Source organism: Gossypium raimondii, chromosome 5 (genome assembly GCF_025698545.1).
Source record: "Gossypium raimondii isolate GPD5lz chromosome 5, ASM2569854v1, whole genome shotgun sequence".
Classification (NCBI taxonomy): domain Eukaryota; kingdom Viridiplantae; phylum Streptophyta; class Magnoliopsida; order Malvales; family Malvaceae; genus Gossypium; species Gossypium raimondii.
In genome coordinates this window covers 44,610,208-44,632,747 of record NC_068569.1, presented here as the reverse complement: position 1 = coordinate 44,632,747, position 22,540 = coordinate 44,610,208, and the positions used below count along the sequence as shown (strand labels likewise).

Here is a 22,540-nt window from a genome sequence, read left to right as displayed (position 1 = left end):
TTTGTACAACTACTTCCTTAGTAAAACCCCATTCAATATTGGTTATATCAAATGGTTCATGATCTAATCTATATTTTAAAGTAGGAAACTTTTATCTAAGTAATCAAGAAAACATATGCTTGTAGAAAATATTCTAAAAAGCTTTTTGCAATTGAATTTGCTATTTGCAAATTACTTCATCTATTTTGTGGATATCTCTCTGGTAAAATTTTCCTAGCTTTGTTATATAAATGATTCTAAATACCTTATGTTAGAGTATGCCCAAAGATCAATCATGAGATGGTTGTAATAACATACTTGATTTATCATGTTTATTAATATAAGGCGCTACCATTATTATTTCAGCTTTCTTTTCGTGTATATATAAATAAACTATTTTATAATAATGTCATGAGAATAATATGATTATTCTTAAAAGTTCCTTAGTCAAGTATTATTGTTGGATAGGACAACGATAATGCATTAAGACTAACGTGTAGTTGATTGATGATAAATAGTTGTCATTGATATGGAATGTCGAATCATTACATGAATATGTGTGTTAGAGAACAACATATTGGACCTGACCCGTTATGAGTATGTTTCTTGGATTATTATGTAATTGTCACGACATTACTCATAATGATTAATATTTATATGATCCTCGACTTGAGATCATCATAATCCCAACATCGTGAGTTGTATATTTTGATACGCTTAAACGTATAATCAGAATCGGTTGTTCTATAAAGACTGATGTTGGATATACCACAATCTATGTAGAGGGATATGGTTGGTCGATATAGAATAAGTCCCTCCTACATAATGGGAGTAATATCTTAGGCCACTTGATTAAGTGAGACTAGAAATGCATGGCCATGCTCAAATAAGTTGATATTAGATGTCATACTTATTTATATATCGTAGTCTGCTTAAGATATCAAGGAACATGGAATGGACAATACAAGTGTGACTATTCCATGACTTATGTCCAATCCAGAGATAAATGACTTAAGGATTATTGCATAAAAGGTTAATCATAAAAAGGTTATGTCGAATCATGATCTCTTGTGACTTAGGTAGCAATGATGCATTGCTAGATGCCACTCATTGTTCGTAGCATTAGAATCATTTTAGTGTTACTGCTAACGTTACAAGAACCTACAGGGTCACACCCTATAGTTGAAATGAACGGAATAAACCATAGTTGGTATTGTTTTTGGGGTCGCTTGAATTAAATTAATTATAGAATTAATTTAATTCGGTAATCAAATTTCCAACACATTATGTACAAGGTTGTTGTACGTATAGTGAGGACATGAATTTGGTTAGCATAAGAATTCAAATAAATATATGGTTTATCGAACTTATATTATAATTAATGTAATTATAATTTTCGGATTAAAATATTATTATATTTATTTAATTCTTAAAAAAAACCCTAAAACAAAAGGATATATATAATCCCGTTTTTCTTTGTTTTGAGTCTAGCAGCCTTCAAAGAAAAATAACTCTCAAAACTGTTTTGTGGATTCCTTCCGTTCGTAGTCAACTGGGTGGATTACGTAGAGGCCGGAATCACGATAGATTGCGGTTTGGTTCGATAGCAGATCAGACTACTCGTTGTTGAGGTGTTGCTGTCCACTCTGAATAAACATTAGGTAATTTCGCAACCTCTTTTACCCCGATTCGTTCCTCACACATGGATCCCTGGTTAGGATCGCTGGATTTTTATTTTTCGATGCGCCATAGGGGTGCCGGCAATCCAACACCTTATTCATAATAGAATTGTTTTTTCCTTTATGAATAAAATATTGAATAATATCAAGAAGATTGTTTATCTCCTTAATATCCATTATAAAGAGCTAGAATTCATCCCAATCTCTATATAAAATAGATTTTAATAGTAAATCTTCAGATTCACTTTCCTTAGTTGTTTTTTCAACTAAAAATTGTGAAAATCTGGTAAGAGCTCTTCTGAAATTGGCTCTTTGATTTGAAATATGGGTTTTCCATATCTCATTTATAAAATCATAATTTTCTGGTGATAAACCAGGATTATAAAAATCTTTAATTTTAGAAATTTCTTTATCTTCTTCAATTTGTTATTTTTTCAACAAATTTTCTGATCCTTTGATAATTTCAGCATAACTGGTTTGTGATGCTAAATACATATCTTGGAATATTGGTGATTGATACATCGAGTTTGAAAAAGAAGTTCCAATTTGATGGTTTACCATTAGATAATTTAAAACATTTGTTCCAATCAGTTGTTTTACCGTTGGATTTGACAAAACATTTGTTCCAAGTGGTTGGTTTACCATTGGATAAGACACATAATATCCATGTTTAGGATAAAATGGTATTTTTGCAGATACAAATTCTTTTTTAGAGTTTGTTGCTGCAATCCCTTTGTTGGGCTTTTTGTGAACAGTAGTCCCTGCACCGATAGTTTCTTTTAGAGGCTTTTTACCTCTATCCATGAAAAGGCCTGCTCAAGTAATCAGCACATATTAGTAATAAATCACAAGTATTAACTAATGATTTATTTTAATTGGTGTAAATTTTTTATTACACACAATTTTATTATTCTCTTCAAGTGGAATTTCCATAAAATCTTCTTCTACTGATAACCAAATAGAATGTTTATCAATAGTAAAAGGTAAATATCTACAAATAAAATTATTACCTAATAACATATCTCCTGCGTGTTAGGAAAACATACTATTTTAGGAATCACAAATCTAACATTGTTTATGTAGATTGGTATATTTTAGCGTTATGTTTTATAATGATTTTACTACCATCTATTCCCATTATTTTTATGGGTTTTTCATTAATTCCCATTTTCTCTGAGAATCGCATTCTTCTCGCAACTCTGATTGTAGCTCCAATATCTATCAAGGCATTTAGAGAATATTTTTATATTTTCTAAAATGGAATGTAACTTTAATATTTATTCTAACTTTTGACTTTTCATCAATTGTTGAAGTTTGAATTTCTTCCATTCTAGTTTTTCTAGAATTACTACTAGGATCGAGAGGAAATATTGGAATTTGAGCAGCTTTTAATTCCTATTGGTGTACTATTTGTACTAATATTATCCTCTTCTTCTTCGGTTGAGAACTAGAGGGTAAAATAAATTTTCTTTTGTATTGGTTATACAATTGTTTTAGAATAAAATTTATTACCAGATGACATATATTCAATAGTACTTACTGGTTTAGAAGTACTTGAACTATTAATTTTTTCCATCATCCAATCTCTTGGAATTGACAGATCTCTCAAATCTAATAATTTCGGCTGTATTTCAGTAGTAAACCTGTTTGGTTCGAAGAGTTCAATAATTTTATTATTAATCTCTTTTATTTCTCCTTCTGCCGTATTTGTATATTTATTAATAGAAGTCCAACTGATTGCTAGATCTTCTGCTAAATCATTAATATCAGAATTTTTTGTCTGAATCCTAAGGCAAAGGCACTCTTCTATTAGAGGGTCTGTAATGGAAATAAAGTAATTTGGTTTAACTTTAAATCCTATTACTCCTGTATGTAAATTAGTCTGAATACCTTCAATAAGTGCTTTTATTGGATTTTCAAATCTTTTATCTAAAAGAACTGCTATTATAGGAATGTCGTGACCTCTCCTAGATAAGGCTGTAATAGTGGTCATGATTATACCTAAATGTATATATCTGACCTGAGGATATTTCTTTTTAATCGTCTTAATTTTTTCTTTAGTAAAGAGAGGGATTTCTGTTAATCCTCCTCTTGTATCCTTAGCGACGGTGTTACCGCTAATTTTTTCTATATGTCTCTGATTCCATATTTTAAACTTAGACATCTTATATATTTCTTCTTTAGAAATATGATTTTTGTTAATCTTTTCTAACATTTCATCAGAAAAGTCTTTTTCTTCTCCGATTAAATTACCTAATTTAATATACTGTTTTTCAGAATTAGGAATTTCTTCTAATTAATTATTAGAACTACTTCCTATATTAAACATAAATATATATTCTTCGTTATTATCAGAATCTGTTTCTAATATTAACTCATATAATATATCTTCAGGATTTATTTACATAAAACGGATGTATGTACGGATGTATGTACGGCCTTGCCCTCACATTCCAAGAAACAACATCAATCTTTCCTTCATCTGGATGTTTAAGACAAATCACGCAAATTTCCAATGGACGCCACTACTAACTCCTTTTTCCGTGATCCATTATCTGCCCGTCTTCGTAGTGCTCATCTGCTTCTTTAAATGTCGACAGCTCTTGAATAATCAACTTGAATTTTAGGGCCATGAAGCAAAGTCGTATACTTCTTCATCACCCTTCTTTTGTTGTGTTTCTTGGAATATATTCGGGCAACCGTATTTCTTCCACTTTATCAAGAAACCTTTTTTCCATGATAAGCTTTCTATCTAGCAACCAAATATGAAGCAGCGCCTTTCAGAATGAAATGCCATGTAGTTGGAAAGCCACGCGATCAAAGTAAAATAAAAAAAAAGTCAGTATCATGTATAAACATAGAATCAACAAATAATAAAACACCTATTCGGGTATATACTAGGGTTTAGTGTAGCTCTACCTAGGGTGAATTCCTAAGATTCATTATATGAGGTTCGGCTTCTAGGGCAAAGGTACCCGAACCAGCAGATTCCTCGATCTCCACCCATTATAGGCTCATATCGATCAATTTCAGTTCAGGGGAATACATTTTCCCTATGACTATACATAGATGAAAATCTCACGAAGGCATAGGTACAGATGTATTCCGAAAGCGATCCACTATCCTATACGGAGGTGAAAACCTCACGAAGGAATAGTTTCTCACTCCCACTTAGAAGGGTAAATCATTCAACTCATGTAATGTATAATGCAAAAATAACTTAGATTAATTAAGCAATTATATAATGAATGCAAAAAGATCTTATGAGTTTTTAAAATTTATTTTCTTGACCTTAAGACAAAAATTAATCAACTTTTTGGCTCAACTCTCTTATTTTTAAAAGTCCCCAGTGGAGTCGCCAAGCTATCGAAACTATTTTTATTTTTGGGAAAAAACAAAAATTAGTTGTCGACGAAATTTGGAGTTGCCACCAATCTTTTATTAAGGAGTGATTGGATCACCTAAAAACGACATTGGTCTACGAGTTTTAGAAAAACGATTTCGGGACTCAGTTACGTACGAGGAAGGATTAGCACCCTCGTAATGCCCAAAAATTGGTACCAAGTCGATTAATAAATGTCTTAATGTCGAGAGTTGAAAAATACGATCCTTAATTAATTTAAGTTATTTATTAAGACTCTCTCATTTTGAAAAAGAAAATGTCACACCCAATGCGTTAGGGCACGATATTTTATTCTTTTCAAGATGAGTTGGTCCAAAAAACTCGTGTAATAAAATTTAAGAAAATATTTAATTGTTTAAAATTCATGAAGAAATCGCAGCCCAATACGTTAGGGCACAATTTCTTAAAATCCCAAACAATGAATATTTCCTTTATTTTTTTAAAAAAAATCTTTATCTCGAGAAATCAACGCGTCACATCCAATATGTTAGGACACAACATATTGAATTCTCGATGACAAGTTTTATTTTGTTTGATTAAAGAGCAATCCTCGATTGTTAGATTTTACGAAGAAAATCGGAACCCAATACGTTAGAGCTCAATTTTCTTGAAAATCCTAAATACGAGTATTGTCTTTATTTTAAAAATTTTCTATTTTTAAATTTGAGTAAAAATGTAATGTTATATTGGATGTATGTATAAAGGTCGCAACAACAAATAATAAATACAACAACGATATAGAAATAACATAAATAGTAAATAAGCAAAATTTGAAAAACGATGACATAGAAATATCTAATAAATGAACAAAATAAATAATAATAAAACATCCTTTAGAAGGTAAATAAAATACCAATAAATATAAAAATAAAGTGTGTATACGATATTGAAAATATGGATTTACATATAAAATTTGGTTTATAGAATTTAAATAACAAAATATATAATGTATTTATGAAAACAAAAAATATATAAAAAATATATATAAATTATAGAATATGTGTTAGAAATATGAATATGTATTTAAGTATTTTTGAAAATAAATAAAAACATGGCTAAATACGTACACACATATGTATGGAATATTCTAAATATAAGTATATATATGTACATATATATAAAAGAAATATACACACATGTAGATTATAAAAATATATACATATATATAAATTACATTATTAATTAATTTTAAGAAATATAAAGGAAGGACTAAATTAAACTGTAAATAAAATTTTTGAGGCAAATCTGCAAATAAATAGAGACTGAAGGACCAAATTGAACGCGCGTATTACATGGAGGGACCGGAGGGGAAATTTTCCCTACTTCCCTAAACGGCGTCGTTCAATCAGGATCGAATTGAATTTTAAAATGAATAAAAGGGTAAATTTAAAAAAATAAAAAAACTTAATTGTAAAAATATTAAAAGGTGGAGGGGTTAAAAGCACAATTTACCCCTCCGCATAAAAACACGCGGATCCTGGGTCCGGGCCGGTCGACATCGCAGATCCCACCCTTCCAAACAGTGTTGCTTTCAAGAGGCTATATAAGCCAAAATTTAGTTAAAAAATTTCATTTTTCATTCTTTTTAAAAAAAACTTCAAAAAGGTTTCAAAAATGCTCTCCCCTTCCTTGTCCTCCGGCCAGGGTTCTATCATCGGCCACCGCACCACCGCCGATCTCCAGTAGCACATCGCTGCTTTAAAGTGGCGAAAAAGGGAAAACGACCCTTTTGGCTCTCTTGACCTTCCCAAGCCTGGATCTGGGCTCAAAATTCCCAAAACATCAATAAAAATACCCCGAAAGCCCGAGAAGCCCTTCGGCTCCCTATCGTCTGTCATCGGAGACGACACCTTCGGCCATCGACGGCAATCTGGGCACCACTAAAGGTTATTTCTTTCCTTTTTATTATTTTGTTTTATTCGTACGTAAAAATACCGATAATAATAAATAAACTAAAGCGAAACGAAAAATAAATAAGCAAAAAAAACTGTAAATATGAACCTCTTGGTTCGATTCTTTGTTCTTGTTGTATTGTGTAATTCCCTATTTTTTTATTGATTTTCGAATTCGGGGGGGCTCATTACAGTATATCGATGGCTCTTTTATAGCCGAAGTATCAACAATATAAAGAAACAATCTTTGATTTGATTTGCAAATCTTTTCCTTTCCATATACTGCTGCTTTCTTTCTTGATGTGCAGATCCAAAGATCATGCTGTGATGCTTGGCTGCGGTGCTTGAGGAAGGCTGCGGTTTACCCTAGAAACCCTAGGGTTTCTGAAACTATTTGGGCCACTGTTAATTTTGGGCCTATTCTGTTGTAATTGCATTTGAATTAATTGGGCCACTGCTTTGTCTTATTAATTGGGCCATTCAGTCCCGTTTGTAATTCGGGCATTTTGACCCGGGCAAAAATAGGGTATTACAAAAACAACTAAGGAAAGTGAATCTGACGGTTTATTATTAAAATCTATTTTATATAGAGATTGGGATGAATTCCAACTCTTTATAATGGATATTAAGGAGATAAATAATCTTCTTGATATTTTCCAATATTTTATTCATAAAGGAAAAAATACTCCTATTATGAATAAAGTATACAGAAGCTGTTTATATAACAAATCTAGACAGATTTTACCGGTAGAAATATTCAATAAAATCAATGGAATCATCTGTAACCAGCAGACTTAATTCAAAAAATCTTTTTCTGAATATTTTCTACAATCTTATGTTTTTACAAATTTTATAGGTGAAAGTTATCTAACTATGAAATTTAGACTGGATCACGAACCGTTCGATATAACCAGTATTGAATGGGGATTTGTAAGAGAAATACTCGTACAAAATCTTTCTTTTCATCTTTTAAAAGATTTTCCAGCAGTAGTAAAATCCTTACTACAAACCATCATAAACAATGATGACTTTTTCTACTATTTTTATATCAAAATTAGTAGTTTTATTGGTATTGCTGAAAAAGAAAAATTTTATCAGCCATATCAAATCTGGGAAATTCAGATGATGCTTGGAACCCCCCGTTTATCTGCTCTTGATGAAGATAAAGAACACTTGGCATCAGCAATTGACAAGTGTCAAAATAATTTTAGCCACTATCAGATCCAAGCAGGAATTGGTTTAATGGCTAAAACCAAATATCTGCTTCAACAAAAAGATTATAAATTCAAAATTGATGGAAGACGGATATTAGCATTCTGGAATTAAGGAAGAAAATGATGAAGAATCCATACGACTTCTAAAAAAGTTGGCTGATAGGGAAATTGAAGACTTCCTATATGATATTCTGGAAAAAATCAGACACACATAAGAAACTTGTCATCAAGATATTTCTACAATTCATGAATTTTAAACAAAGAAGATGAATCAAGAAGATTGAAGTCAACAAAGATGGCAACCTGAAAGAAAGGAAATCCATACACCAACAACAAAGTTTGGCAACGTGGAAATCATGATGATGCAAGCAATGATGGAAGCAACCATTAATGCTAATCAATGACACCCAGATGCAGACAAAAAAGTCTTGCAACGTGGAAGCTATTATCAAAACAATGATGGTGTAAGCAGTGATGGAAGCAACCATGACACAAGCAGTGATGGAAGTGGCCATTAATTTAAGCATGCAACATGGAAACAACCATGACCATGCAATTAAAGAAACAATAAGACAAATGAGACTTGGAAGCAGCCACATCCATTAGAAACTGAATCCTTATCAGAAATACTATTCAGGATTCAAAATAAAATTGTATAGAATTCTTAATCTCCTCTATAAATAGAGAGGAAATTTCAATTGTATAGACATCTTAGAATTACCAAATAATAAAATCTTGTAAATTACCAAATACTTTTCTTTATAGTTTTCTCTTCTGTAAACTTTTCCTTTTGTAATTAAGAGTCTGCAAATCCTTCCACTCATACTCCCTCTTACCCTTCACTCACTCCTCCCCCCGATTGGTAGCAGAGATACTCACTTTCTGATGAAATGTTAGAAAGTGAGAGAGAAGTGAAAGGATGAGAGGTTTTGAGGTGTGTTTGAAGTGATCAGCCAAGGGGGTATTTATAGGTTGATTAGGATGCTAAAAATAGAAAAAATTAGCAACCATAGTGTCCCCCCATGGCCAGCCACACATGTGGCAAGTTTGAAGGATTGAAACTTGCTATTTTAAGGTAGGGGCAAATCTAGAAAAGCATAAATAGTGGAGGGGTTTGAATGGAAATTGAAGGAGTCTTCAAGGGCTATTTTGCAAGCAAAATAATCAACCAAACAAGCTGATTGAGTCAGCATGTGGGACGATTTTGGGCTACCCAGTGCTCGGTTGGAACAGTTTTCTCAGTTTAGCTTAATTGGGCCTCTTTTTATAATTAATTAATAATAATTTATTTAACCCCAAATAAATTATATTAAAATTAAAATTAATTATTTTATGAATTAATATTAATAATTTTGACCGTTTTAGGCTGAAAAATTAATTTTCCTTCATGCTTCAAAATCGCTTCTCGGTTTTGCACTTCTAATAGTGTTTGCCTAGCCAATTTTCGCCCTTTATGCGATTCTATCGAAAATGATGAAAATTAATCAAAATTTAATAAAATTAATTAAAATTCAACATGTTAATAATTTGAGTGCAATTTAATTATTTTATAATTATTATATATTTTTTGACAAGAATTTTACTAAAACTACATGATTATATATTTTTCAACATAAGTCATGTCTGGCCGAATCTTAACCTCTGGCTGTGAGATCACATGTGACGGATCAGAACGGTAACGATGTAACATAGACACATGGAATACATTATGAATCTTCTCTAACTCAGTTGGCAAAGCTAACCGATAGGCTAAGGGCCCAATTCTTTCAGTCACCTCGAACGGTCCAATGAAACGTGGACTTAGTTTGCCTTTCTTGCCAAATCTGAAATTTTTTTTCCACGGGGATACTTTCAAAAACACTTTGTCACCAACTTGATACTTGATCTCTTTTCTTTTTAAATCTGCATAAGACTTTTGTCTGTCTGAAGCTGCTTTTAAATAATCTCTGATAACTTTTACTTTCTCTTCCGTTTCTTTGACTAAATCAACCTCAGAATCGATTTTCCTTAAGTTCATCCAATATAAAGGCATTTACATTTACGTCCATACAAAGCTTCATAAGGTGCCATCTTCAAACTCGACTGATAACTATTATTATAAGCAAACTCTACCAACGGCAAATATTTCTCCCAACTGCCTTGAAATTCTAAAACACAACATCTGAGCATATCTTCAAGTAACTGAATAACTCTCTCCGACTGACCATCGGTCTGAGGATGAAAAGTTGTACTGAAATTTAACTTTGTACCCAAAGCTTCCTGCAATTTCCTCCAAAACCACGATGTAAATCTCAAATCTCTGTCTGAGATAATCGATAACGGTACTCCATGTAGTCTAACTATCTCTGAAACATACAATTCAACCAACTTGTCAAGTGAATAATCCATACGAACCGAAATAAAATGAGTTGACTTCGTTATCTTATCAATTACAACCCATACTGCATCTTTATTTTTTGGTGTCAACGGTAACCCTGCTACAAAATCCATGGTAACTCGGTTCCATTTCCACTCAGGAACTAACACAGGCTGCAATAAACCCGAAGGTAGCTGATGTTCAGCCTTCACCTATTGACAGATCAAGCATCTAGAAACAATTTTTGAAATATCTCTTTTCATTCCTTCCCACCAGTACATTTTCTTCAGATCATTATACATCTTTGTACTACCTGGATGAATAGACAAAGAACTGCTATGTGCTTCCTGTAAGATCTTCAGAATAAGCTCATCATTCTTTGGCATACATACTCTGTCTCTAAACATCAAACAACCATTAGAACTGATCTGAAAATCTGACTCTACACCCGATTCACATTGAGCTATTTTAACTTGCAACTCACTGTCATTTTTCTGAGCTTCATAGATTTCATCAAGAAATATCAGTTTAGCCCTCAGCTCAGCTAAAATGGAACCGTCATCTGATAAAGCCAAACTGATATTCAAAGCTCTAAATGCAAATAATGATTTTATACTCAACGCATCAGCAACAACATTTGCCTTACCTGAGTGGTAGTCAATCACTAACTCATAATCTTTAATCAACTCTATCCATCTTTTTTGCCTCAGGTTCAAATCTTTCTGAGTCATCAAGTACTTCAAGCTTTTATGGTCAGTAAATATTCGACACTTCTAACCATACAAGTAATGTCTCCAAATCTTCAACGCAAATACAATGGCAGCCAGCTCTAAATCATGCGTCAGATAGTTTTTTTCTCATGTGGCTTTAACTGTCTGGAAGCATATGCGATTACTTTATCTTCCTGCATAAGTACACAACCCAATCCATTCAAGGATGCATCACTGTAGATCACAAATTCTTTACTCGGTTCTGCTGACACTTTTCAGTCCATTCAAACTTGACATCTTTCTGCAACAACCTTGTCAATGGGATATCTATCATGGAAAATCCCTTTACAAATCGTCGGTAATAACCAGCTATTCCAAGAAAGCTTCTAACCCCTGATACATTTTTAGGAGGCTTCCAATTAACAATTGTTGAAATTTTACTTGGATCAACTTTAATACCATCGCCTGAGACAATGTGTCCAAGGAATCCAACTTCCCGAAGCCAGAACTCACTTTTACTAAACTTGGCATAAAGCTTATTATCTCTCAAAATCTGTAAAATGGTTCTCAAATGCTCGGCATGTTCAATCTCATCACGAGAATAAATCATAATATCATCAATGAACACAAGTAAGGTCTGAAAATTTGATTAATTAAGTCCATAAAAACAGCAAGAGCATTAGTCAATCCAAATGGCATCACAAGAAACTCATAGGGACCATACCTAGTCCAGAAAGCAGTCTTCGGAACATCGGACTCTTTAACCCTCAACTGATAATAACTGGATCTCAAGTCTATCTTGGAAAACATAGTAGCTCCTTTCAACTAGTCAAACAGATCATCAATTCTAGGCAGTGGATATTTGTTCTTTATAGTTACCTTATTAAGTTGCCGGTAATCTATGCATAATCTCATTGAACTATTTTTCTTTTTCACAAAAAGCACTGGTGTGCCCTACAGAGAACAACTAGGCCTTGCAAAACCTTTATCAGTTAATTCCTGCAATTGATTTTTCAATTCTTTCAATTCCAAAGGGGTCATTCTATAAGGAGCAATAGAAATAGGAGTTGTACCTGGAATCAACTCAATACCAAATTCAACTTCTCTTACAGGAGGCAAACATGGAAATTCTTTCGGGAACACATCTAAATACTCACGTACCACTGGCACTGATTCAATTTTCAACTCTGGATCTTTAGTGTTCAATACAAAAGCAGGATAAGCTTCACACCCTTTTCTCAAGCATTTCTGAGCAGACATAATAGAAATCATAGAGAGAGAACCATCTGACTCATCTGAATCAACCCGGATAATATCACCATTTTCACATTTCAACTTAATGTATTTCTTTTCGCAATTTACTATCATATCATGGGCAGTCAAAAAATCCATACTAAGAATCACATCAAACTCATCAAACGGCAATAGCATGAGATCGGCCGAAAAATAGTGACATCTAATCATCAAAGGGCAACTCTTGCATACTTTATCTACTAACACATACTGGCCTAATGGATTTGATACTTTAATTACAAATTCAGTGGATTCTATTGGGATGTTCATACTAGGCATCAATCTCATACAAACATAAGAATGAGTCGAACCCGGATCAATTAAAGCAATAACATTAGTATCATAGAGAGAAAATGTACTCGTAATCACATCAGGGGAGGATACCTCTTCCCGAGCACGAATATCATATGTTCTTGCGGGTGCTCTAACATCTGATCTAGCTACTGAGTCTCTAGACGTACCCCAGTTACTTGCTCCAACTCCCGGGTTGCTCTGTGATCTGCCTCTAGTAGGAGCATTTCCTGATCTCGCACTCAGTATTACTTCTCTTTTAGTTGTTTCGGGACAATCCTGAATAAATTGGTCTGGTGCACCACATCTGAAATAAGCATTTTCATTTGCTCTACACTCTCCAGGATGACGTCTACCGCATTTGGCACATTCTGGCCTAGTGGGTCGAGTACTACCCGTCCTTGCAACTGTAGTAGTTTGAGCTCTAGAACCCTCAAATCTTCTACCTCTGCTTCAACTAGAATATCTGGTTGGAAAATTTGATCCGCTAGGGAACTCTCTAGGCCTCTTGGAAGTAGACTGAAATGATCTGCTCATCTTGCTTTTCTTCGTGTCTTGCGCTTCAATTTCAGCTTTGCCCTTTTCTTTTTCTTTTAACAAATCCTCAGCTTTACAGGCTCTCTCAACCAGAACAATAAACTCTTTGATTTCTAAAACACCCACTGACAGTCGAATATCATCATTGAGCCTGTCTTCAAATCTCTTGCACATGTTAGCTTCAGTGGACACAAACTCCCGAGCATATTTACTAAGTCTAACAAATTCATGCTCATACTCGGTCATAGTCATCTTACCTTGTTTTAACTCAAGGAACTCTTTTCTTTTCTGATCTATAAATCTTTGACTGATTTACTTCTTACGGAACTCCTCCTGAAAGAAATTCCAAGTAACCCTCTCACTAGGTACCATTGACACAAGAGTCTTCCACCAATGATAAGCCGAATCTCTGAGAAGTGAGACAACACACTTCATACGTTCTTCAGGTGTACAAGATAATTCATCAAAATCTCTGATAATGTTCTCGAGCCAAAATTCTACTTTCTCTCCATCATCGTCTTTAGTAGCCCAAAATTCTTTAACCCCTTGTTTTCTGATCTTATCAACTGGTGGCATTTCCCTAATAACTATACCTACGGCTGGAGAAGCTACATGAGGAACCTGAGAATCATGAGGGGGTAGAGGTCTAACCACCGGATTCGTACGAATGAACTCGGTAAACCAATCATTCATAGCTTGGAAAAAGGCTTCTCGAGCCCCTCTTCCCTGACTAACTGAAATGGGTCTTTCACTAACATTAACAATTGGTGGCACCGTCCCTTCTGTGGGAGTGGGCGCATTACTCTCTACTTCATTTGTACCAGCTCGTTCGGGATCCATAACTATAAAAGAAAACATTTCAAAATCGTCACGAGTCGTCACACTATCAAAAAATATATGTATGGCATGTATAGTTAGACTCTTATTCATACTGGATATTCCGAGAACCGACTAAACCTACTCTGATACTAATAAAATGTAACACCCCTTACTCAAGACTGTTTTCGGAGTCGAGCATGAGGCGTTACTTGACTTAACTTAAAAGTTCGGGGCATAAACTTTTACTTTTGAAATTAATTTCACTATTCACAACAAAGCTGTCCACCTGTACAGCAGTTACTAAATTAATCATAACTCGAGCTATGAAACTTGAAATTTAGATCCATAAATTTTTCCTAAAACTAAACTTATATATATTTTTACCATAAATTTTTCAGAATTTTTGGTTAATCCAATTAGTACAGTTTATTAGTTAAAGTCTCCCTGTTTCACTGATCAACTGTCCTGACCTCTCGTCACTAAAATTTAATTATCTCATTGTACAGACTTCATAGGGAATTCCAAAAACCACTTTGACCTTGTCTAACTAAAATGCAAATATCTCAGAATACATAATTCCTTTGTCAACACTGTTATTTTTATATAAAAATAGACTCAATAAGATTTAATTATATATCTCATCCACCCTCTAATTCATTTTCTACTATCCTTAGTGATTTTTCAAAATTACGTCACTCATGTTGTCTCAAACCGATTCACTACCAATTTTACTTTTCATGATTTCTATGCATAATTTATCCCTAGACATTTATAACAACAAACACCTTCATACTTAGCAATTTTAATAACTATTTATCATCAAATATTTACATATCATCTTTTGGTCATAATTTAAGAATATACAATCGAAATGACTAAGTCCCTATATATGCCATAGCTCGAAACATTTATTGTCTTAAAATACTGAGTTGTGGTGGCTGATAGTGTGAACGCTCTCCGACGTCTTCAAGATCCCGACTATGCTTGATAATACTATATGAAAGAAAAGGAAATAAAAGAAGTAAGCATAAAGGTTAGTAAGTTTACAAGTAAAGAAATAACAACATTTAACACAAATAATGATATGCAAGTATCATGTTCTTAAGTTTCCTCTTTACTTACTCTCATTTACTTGTTTATTTACTTACCTATTTGGATAGCTTAAGATTACAGCTTACTCTTCTCATGCTGAAATAATGGTTCTCACTGATATCATAACATATTCTTAACTCTTATAACTCACCTGAAGTTGCTAATTATACTTTTATTTGAACTTCCATAGAACATAATCTATTTTCTAGCCTGTTGAGCCATATTGGAATAATAAGGATACTTGGGTCTCATATCTGATAATAACATGCCAAAGCCATGTCCCAAACATGGTCTTACATGGGATGTTTCTTGTACTGCCAATGTCATATCCCAGATATGGTCTTACATGGGAGTTCTCATATTGGTGCCCATGCCATGTCCCAGACATGGTCTTACGAGAGATCTGTCATCTCGGTGCCAACACCATGTCCCAGACATGGTCTTACATGGGACCTCTCATAACCTCAATGATATCAATGCCATGTCCCAGACATGGTCTTACATGGGATTTCTTTACCCAAATGTCATGACATTTGTATCCAATACACTCCTAATGTTTCAACGGGGCTTTTATCACTGATTCTCTGTCATCTCATACTTAAGTCAACATTAAATAATTTCATGAAATAAATACATAATTGCTGGAAAATAGCAGCATTAATAATAATTATTGAAATATTACATTTATTTATCGTAAACTTACCTCGGTATAAAAATGTGATCAAATCTAACACTTTAGTCCTCAATCTTTTTCTTTCCCCGGTCTAGCTCCAGATTTCGTTCTTCTTAATCTATAATAGCAAATTTAGCTTACTTAATACTCACATTCATCAAAACAATCCTTGACTCAATTTTGGCAAAGTTACAATTTTGCTACTAAACTTTTACATATTTACACTTTTGCCCCAAAGCTTGGAAATTAAACTTCATCTCTTATTCTTATGTTTTATAACATGTTGAACATTTTCCCTTCTATGACAATATCAAATTCTTACTCTAACACTAATGAACATTAGGTATTTTTGTTGATTATGTCAATATACTCGTTTTCACTTAAAATCAACTAGCAAAAGTTGTTTAACATAATTCCTAGCTTCATATTCTACCATAAAACATCAAAATAAACATATTTCACCTATGGGTATTTTTCCAAGTATGAACCCTGGGTTAAATTATTGCTAAAATAAGCTAAATTAAGCTACCAGAATTCCAAAAACGTAAAGAACATTAAAAACGGGGCTTGGAGTCACTTACTATGAGCTTGAGAAAGTGAAGAAACCCTAGCTATGGCTTCCTTCAAGTTTTGGCAGTAAGCAAGGATGATGAACACAATTTTTTTTACATCTTTTTCCCTTTTAATTCTATTTATTTACTAAATGACTAAAATGCCCTTACTTAAAAAATTCCTATTTCACTTATCTCATGTCCATTTTTGTGCATCACTAACTCATGGTCTAATTACCATATAAGGAACCCTAATTTATAGTTCCATAACAATTAAATACCTTTAACATATAAAACTCAACTTTTTCACTTTTTACAATTTAGTCATTTTGACTAAATTGAGTGCCCAAACGTCAAAATTTTTGAACGAAATTTTCACGAAATCTTTCTGTGAAATTGTAGGCCATAAAAATATAGTAAAAATAAAATTTTCCTCATCGGATTTGTGGTCCCGAAACCACTGTTCCGACTAGGCCCTAAATCAGGAGGTGAGAGTTTCTTAATAACATCTACCTTTTCTTTATCTACCTCGATTCCATGTCTCGTTATCCGACGCTCTAGAACAATACCTTCTGGTACCATGAAATGACACTTTTCCTTGTTGAGTACGAGGTTTGTTTCTTAGCATCGCCTTATTACCTTGGCTAGATTGGCTGGGCAATCATCATAAGTGTCTCAAAACACTAAAAAATCATCCATAAAGACTTCAAAATAATTTTCAACCATGTCAGTAAAAATATTCATCATACATAAACCAAATGGCATGCGTCTAAATGCAAATGTACCATACGAGCATGTGAACCTTATTCTGTGTTGATCTTCTGGTGCACTGTAATCTGATTATACCACTAGTATCCATCGAGAAACTAGTAATAGTCTCGTCCCGTGAGTCTATTCAGCATCTGGTCCAAAAACGATAAAGGAAAGTGATCTTTCCTAGTCGCCTTGTTTAGCTTCCGATAATCGATGCAAATTCTCCATCCCATAATCGTTCTAGTCGGTATGAATTCATTATTTTCGTTCTCAATGACCGTAATACCTCTTTTCTTTGGCACGCACTGGACCAGACTTACTTGCAAACTATCTAAGATGGGGTAAATTATACTCGCATCTAACAACTTGATGATTTCTTTCTTTACTACGTCCTTCATGATGGGGTTCAGTCTTAGTTTTCCATCAATCGTCCCTTTCTCACCATCTTTCAGGATGATTTGTGCATGCATATACACAGACTAATGCCGCGAATATCGGCTATGGTCCATCCGATAGCTTTCTTAAATTGTTTCAATACTAGGATGAGTTTCTCTTCTTGCTCTTTGGTCAATTTTTCTAAAACAATCACATGAAAAGTAGAAGTGTTATCTAAATAAACATATTTTAAATGTGAAGGAAGTACCTTGAGTTCTAATTTAGATGGCTCCTCGATTGATGCTTTTGGTTAAGCATAACCCCTATTCTTTAACTCCAAAGATTCAAAGTGGGATTGTAGATTAAATCCCCTTTGATTAGCTTCTAGAAAAGCTAAGTATTCCTCTCCCTCTTCATCACTTGAAGGGTCTGACATCGAAATTTGCTCCAATAGGTCCTCAACATAGTTGAGTTCCTTTTCCATGATTAATTCCTCTAAATCAGACACTGTAAAACAATCATCAAGTGTGTCAGGAAATCGCATAGACTTAAAAACATTAAATGTTACCTGGTCATCCTAAACACGCATACTAAGCTCGCCCTTTTGTAGATCAATAAGGGTTCTTCCAGTTGTTAGGAAAGGCCTTCCTAGGATCATTGTCACCTCTTTATCTGCTTCAAAGTCTAGAATAACAAAGTCAGCAGGAAAAATAAATTTATCTACATGTACCAATACATCCTCGATTTTTCCTTCTGGATGTGCTAAAGATCAATCTGCTAATTGAAGTGTAACTGTAGAAGGTCTAACTTCACCTATCCCCGATTTCCTAAATATTAACATGGGTATCAAGTTGATACTCGTACCCAAATCACATAGTGCCTTACCACAATACGTTGCTCCAATGTTGCAAGGTATGGTAAAACATCTAGGATTCTTCAACTTTCGGGGTAGTTTATCTTAAAGATATGCATTGCATTCCTTCGTTAAGGCAAATGTCTCAAATTCTCCTAGTCTTCTTTTCTTGGACAGGATATCCTTCATGAATTTGACATAATTCGACATTTGCTCAAGTGCTTCTACCAATGGAATGTTGATATGAAGTTTCTTGAGTACGTCTCTAAACTTCTTGAACTGGACTTCCTGTTTCTGCTTCTGAAGTCTTTGAGGGTAGGGTGGTGGAGGATTCTTTACTGGAACTAGTTGATTCATCTTCTATGGCAATTCTACATCTAACGGAGTTGTTAGTTTATCAGAATTAATTGGTTCAGAAGTTACCTTATCAAATTTTACAGATTCTAGTTTCGGTGAAACTAGAATTTCAACACTCGGTTGAACTTCCATTGAGTCTTGAGCATCAATTGGCTTCTCTTCAACTTCGATATTGTTAGGCTCTAATGTCTTTCCGCTCCTTAATGTCAATGCTTTACAATGCTCCTTCCTTGGATTCCTCGGATTCTCCATATCATTAGGTAAAGCTCCTTGTGGATGGTTCCTAAGTTAAGTAGCAAGTTGACCTATTGATTCTCCAAATTCCTTAAAATAACGTCATTTTTACCATATATGCCTTCAATAGGTTCTCTAAGCTATTGGAAGGTTCAACTTTGGTTGGTTTCTGAACTTGTTGGGGGAAAACAGGTGGTTGGGTCGGCCTAGGTTGTGCATAAGTGTAACACCCCAAACCCGACCTAGACGTTATGGCCGCATCCGAAGATGTCACAAATAAGGGTTTTTGAAAACTGAATTGTTCGATAAATTCTTCAAATTTTGTAACTCTTATTCATTTATAACCATTATCGAAAGTGTTACTTAATTAATTTATTTTTTAAAACATAAATTACAACGGTAGTCATAAAAACATTATATTTGGAAATCCCGTTCGTATTTTCAAAAAACCTTTATTTTAGTGAAAATCATGTTTTCAGCTAATTGTCTCAAATAAAGTGTTAAAATAAAAACCCAAATCCAAAATAAAACCAACAGTTTGGAGAGTCCATTAATTACAAAACTCCCAGAAATAATTCATAATTAAATAAAAATCAAAATCTTAAACAATTACGAACTTGTGGTCACTGTGAGGCTCCGTCACACCGATCCGCCTAAGTCCGTGGATTACCTGAACAAAATAGACAAACAAATGTGAGTTTTTGTAAACTCAATGTGTAACCCAACAGAATTAGACATGCTATTCATACAGATATCATATACACAGTCAGATTCAAATTCAGATTTTGGCTTAAGTCCTTTACAGATACAGATAACAAAATCAGATATGCAGAACAGATATATAGAATCCTACCCTCATCCTCTACACACCAACTCCGACCATCCCATCACACCATGTGGGGTTAAAAACACCCACCCATCCCTACGCACCATATCGTGCCATTATGACACATATCAGATAATGTGCAGCCAAGCTGCCAGAATATAGGTGATGGTCGCCATACAGAACACTTCCTCCACCTATACAAAACCCACCCCAATCACAGATATAGAAATAACAGATACAGTAATATCATGCATAACATGCTCATATACAAATGTCATATATATACTTAACAGAGTAGTCAAACATGCATAACAGTGTCCTACTTAGAGTAAAATATCAGATCACATAATTTTTGGGTTTGGTTAGCTTTTACCGACTCTACGATAGGCCCACAATCAATTAGAACTACCTGTACGACCCTAGGGAAAATATCAAAATTATGGGCTCACATGCCCGCGTGGCTTGCCAATGTGGGCCTACACGCCTGTGTGGCCCACACGCCCAGATTGGCCTCACCCGTGTGGCCCACACGGCCTGGCCCAAAACCATACACTTGTGTGGCAAGCTCGTGTGGGCCCACAAGCCCAACTTGGCCTAGCTTCTGTGGTCCACACAACCACACCCACACCAGACACACGATCGTGTCTTACATACGGCCGCACCTTCGTCAAACACACAACCGTGTCTCGCACACGGCCAACCACACGAGCAACCATACGACCGTGTGGCATCGACAAACTGCACTTTTGGCTTTCGCTGAAACTCGATTTTCACGCGTAAGGGGTGCACACTTGGTTCATTTTCACAATGAAACAATCCTGAGACTCTTGAAATCTAAGAACAACACCAAAAACTTGATTAATTCCAATTATCGAAGCACCAATCTATCCAAAACCCCAAACGACATACTTGAGAATAACACCCACGCTCGTGCAGGGATTCGAACACAGGACCTCCAACACACCAACTCCCTTACCACTCGAACCAGGAGGCTCATCCTGATATGGATTAACAAACAATTTTATATAAGCCCACTCAATAAGGGTAGGGCTTGGATCTAAAATAACAAAGTTTGCCAAAAGTGGGACTTGAACCCAAGACCTCTCACACACACCCAGAACACTTAACCACTGAAGCAGATACACATTTGTGTTAGAATTTACAGAAGCAAAAATAAATTTATCAGGGCGTTACAATAAGTGTTACTGGATCCAGCCCCTTTGTTACTCTAGGAAAAATTCGTGTGGTTTTGCCATGATGGGTTATAGAAATTGGATTGCAATCCTTGCCTTCCTCGATTTTGGTTCTGGTTACCCATGTAATACACGGACTCTGGGTTCGATGGACATTCTTCAAACAGATGTCCTTCTCCACAATAGACACATGCTATATTTTCAAATTGATTTGGTGGCTGTGCTGCAAAACTATTAAACCCATTAGTGGTAAAATTTTTAAGCATTGAAGAAATTGAATATACCTAAGATGCGAGTGAAGTGAGAGCATCCACTTCATGTACTCCAGCGGCTTGTCTTCCTGACGTTGCTCGATTGGTTGACCATTAATAATTGTTGAAGAAATCCTCTCGATGATTTCATAAGCCTCATTATAAGACATAGAAAGGAGAGCATCATTAGCAGAGGTGTCCACTACCATCCTCGTGTGGGCATTGAGACCGTTATAAAATAGCTCAAGTTGGATGCAATGAGGGATTCCGTGATGAGGGCACTTCCGTAATAATTCTTTGTTCCTTTCCCATGCCTCATACAAGGACTCATCATCCATGTGTTGGAAATTAGTGATCTCATTCCTTAACTTAGCATTCTTGCTAGGTGGGAGATACTTCATGAGGAATCTTTCTGCTAACTCTTGCCATGTGAAAATTGAATTTGGCGGCAATGAGTTCAACCAGGCTCAAGCTTTGTCCCTTAGCGAATATGGGAACAACTTTAATTGTAGCGCATCTTCAGGTACTCCGGCTAACATAAAAGAATCACTCACCTCTATAAACAATCTTAAGTGAAGATGAGGATCTTCGGTAGGCATTCCACTGAATTGACTCACTATCTAAAGCATCTGGAACATGAATGGCTTCAACTTGAACTGTTGTGCCTCGATTTCAAGTCTCCTAATACCAGGATTAAGATCATGAAACACTGGCATGGCATACTATCTTAGAGCTCTATTCATATCATTAGCAATAAGGATAGGATTTTGAGCAGGGTTTGCTCCGTTTCCTTGATTTGGATTTTTGAAGTTTATATCTTCTGTCCTTCTCTGACTTGCTTGTCTTCTTCGTTGTCAAAAAGTTCTTTCTATACCAGGGTCTACGAAGAGTAAATTGATAATTTGGTTAATACTCATAAACACCTGAAACAAACATAGAAAAATTAATTAAGTTAAAATTGAACAGAAAAATAAACTAAAATGCGAAATTCACAAATTCACAAATAATGACTTTTAAAACAGTCCCCAGCAACGGTGCCAAAAACTTGGAACGACGAAAATGTGCAAGTGTACACAATGACAACAAGTAATAAAGTGACAAGTAAATGTCGATTTATCATACCCACAAGGGCTGTGAAACGAATTATTTATGAATGCAATTAAAAACACTTTGGTGAAGAAAAATATTTTGATTTGAGGAGGTGATTAA

The 22,540-nt window shown here is 34.6% G+C and overlaps 1 non-coding gene across 1 annotated transcript; it reads left to right on the top strand.

Moving 5' to 3' along the window:
* The first annotated feature begins 21,595 nt into the window (after positions 1 to 21,595).
* Positions 21,596 to 21,702, top strand: LOC128041546 (small nucleolar RNA R71). Its single transcript, XR_008196556.1, has one exon. It is a non-coding gene; the product is annotated as a small nucleolar RNA R71 (small nucleolar RNA).
* Positions 21,703 to 22,540: the final 838 nt, after the last annotated feature.